Source organism: Trachymyrmex septentrionalis, unplaced genomic scaffold (genome assembly GCF_001594115.1).
Source record: "Trachymyrmex septentrionalis isolate Tsep2-gDNA-1 unplaced genomic scaffold, Tsep1.0 scaffold654, whole genome shotgun sequence".
NCBI lineage: Eukaryota > Metazoa > Arthropoda > Insecta > Hymenoptera > Formicidae > Trachymyrmex > Trachymyrmex septentrionalis.
Window position 1 is genome coordinate 20,305 of NW_017305837.1, and position 3,227 is coordinate 23,531.

A 3,227-nucleotide genomic window follows, 5' to 3' on the forward strand; every position below is an offset into this window, starting at 1 on the left:
TAAAAGATGAGAAATTACTTGCGAATAATTGGTCTGTTCACATTTTACCTTGCAATTTATAAAACAAATAAAAAAATATTGTTATTACATACTATAAAAAGTATAATATGAATTTGTTAATCATTAATAATACTTTAGTAAAAATTAAATATTTAATATATGTATATACGTATGAACATATACATTACAAATTTTGCTCCAAGCAATTATAAAAATAAAAAAAATCAAGTTATTTTTATAGTGACTTGTTATTTTATATTTTGAATATGTTAAATTCCACATTATTCTAGATAAAATTCTAGAACAATAACTTTGTTAAACATTTAAATTCTTTCTGAAATATATTATAATAAATATTCCCAAGATCTCTTGCGCTAAACATAATGTTGGCAGAATTTGCGTAGTTCGTCAAGATTTTGTGTAAATGGAGATGAAATAAGCAAAAAATAATTTTTTTGTCATTTCTAACATTTCTTATAGTAAACAATATTGAGTCAAATAAGCTGATAAATGTTTCATCACAAATAATGGAGAAAAAAGTTATTTTCAATAAAAGTGGGTCTTGGTGTTCAATAATATTCATATATACAAGTGACTATATATACAAATACAATTTTTACAATAAAATAAAAAGTTGTTTTGAATTTATATCTACGGAAACAATTATAATTTAATGAAAGTAAATGATACGGTTATATCCTAAAAGGATATAACTCTTTTAGAAACTCTTGAATTGTATTTTTATAATAAATCCGATAAACTTTGTTTAGACACAAGATTTTGTTTTGCTGTAAAAAATATTGAAAACGGTAAAAAATGCCATTTTTTGCCCATTTTATCTCAATTTACCCAAAATCCTGATTACACAAATTTTACCAATGGCATTGTGTTCACCAAGAAAAAATTTTTAGGATATGTACACTGTACTTCGGAGAAAAAGAAAAGTGACCTTTTATCTGAAGTACATGTCGAACAGTGTAATATGCAAACAACTAATACTGATAAACAATAAACGTGCAAGATAACGAATTCAATACGACGCACTATTTCTTTTTTTAAGCATTAAATAAATTTTTTGAACTAAAGGAAAACTTTTCAAATCATTTCTTAATTAATTACAATTAAAATCGGGCATTAAAATTGATCTTTTCGCCATATAATTTTAAAATTGAATCCTTAATTACATCGATGTAAGTCTAATGTTATCCTTAATATTAAACATTGCATATCAAATCAACAATTCCGTAAAAGGAATGTTCAAATATTGCTTAACTAATATTAATTACTTAAGTTAATGCAAAGTAAACGTTTTCTAATTAGAAACTGTTTTCTCTTTCTAGGAAGAATTTAATTGAACAAGTGCATAGATTTATAAACAGAGTTGGGAAGTAATACGTTACTTGTAACATTGTTACTTTTTTTGTTACGTTTTTTGGTAATGGTCGTTACTTTTTTCTGTAACGCTGTTGGTACGGTTACATTTTCGCATTAATAATAATGATTTAATTACTTCTATTGTTACTTTAATTTTTATTAAATGGATTGGATTGGATTATGTTTCCATTGTTTCAATTGCACTGAAAGATGTTTTGCTTTTGTATCTCTACAAGTGCATTTTTAGCTATCCAAGTTGTGCCATTGTTATAACAAATGAAAAAAATACTTAAAAATTTTTTTTATGCTTGTAAGTATACAAATATATATTTACAATTTAACATTGTATTATCTATAATAAAAGATTATTAGTTGTAATAAATACAATTACAAAATGTTCACTTTCCCATTTTTATTTCTTAAAAAATATACACTTTATGTTTTAAACTGCATTCCAATAATCACTATCAGTATTGAAAATCTGTAATTCACATTACGTATATACTACTTTTCAGTACTGGAAGTGAATCTTAAAATATATTTTTAATTATGACATTAATGTTTAAAAACCATATTTACTTTAAATTCGTTAATTGTTGAGTTTAGATGGTTGTTTTTGCCAGATTTGATTGTGTAAAAACGCGTCGAATGAAATTAATTTTATTAATATCATATCATGAAGGATCTAAATTCAACAATTTCTCGAAAAGTAATGATTCGTTACTTTTTCAAGTAATGGTAACTTTAATACGTTACTTTAAAAAATGAATAAATAGTGATGGTAACAAAATTACTATTTTTTTAGCAAAATAACTACTGTAACGATAACGCGTTATTTTTTTAAGGTAACGTTCCCAACTCTGCTCATTAGTTAATTCGCATTATTACCTTCCGATAAAGAAGAAAACTGTAGGCGATATGTATCCTCATTCCAACATGAAATAATTGCATGACAGAATGGTATAACAACATAATGGCGATGACATTGACAATGATTAGGAAAATAATACAGATCATCATCTCGTTTATTGAGGTTTTATGCTCAGCTTTTTCATCATGTTTAATACTTGCACATTAATAATACAACGAAATCAACACTATTGTTAAGATTTATAGAATCGAAACTGGGCCTACTTGAATAACTATCGAATACCGAATTGACAAAAAAGCGTGCGATTATGTATCTGAGCGTTAGCGTATTAGATTTATCACCTCGAAAACTAGGCTTCAAATCCCGTCAATACGTATACAAAAAATATAAAATTGTATAAGCGATTATAATTAATAAAATATATGTAAAACTTTGTTGTACATACGTAAAAATATATTAACATATGTAAATTACCGTTAAAAAATAATCTTTTAAATTAAGCTTTTTTTTTAATGTAATAATACAACTATATTTAATAGTGGGCTCTTGTTGAGGACTAAAAGTAAATTTGAATTTATTGACATTAGGAATCTACTTTAGGAAATGGAAAATTACAGTTGTTCGATAGTAACGAGCCAATATATAAGACTAAAAACGGAATACAGATTTTTGATAATAATAATATTATGTATAAGCTACAAGTCTTATTTTCAACATGCATAATATCTCATAACCATAGCCATCTATTCGTATACATTTTCGACGTCAACAAGGACGCTTGTAGACTCTCAAAAGTAGAATGCTTCTACACTATTAATGTACTTGATGTTATCTAGGTAAATATAATATGTTTGGAAAAAGTGCCCCTGATTCGCAATTAATATTTTTACCCTATTACTACAAATAATTGTAAACATAATTACTTGCAACATTACAACTTTATACTAAGTACAAACGTGTTTAATAGATGCTCTTTACTTAC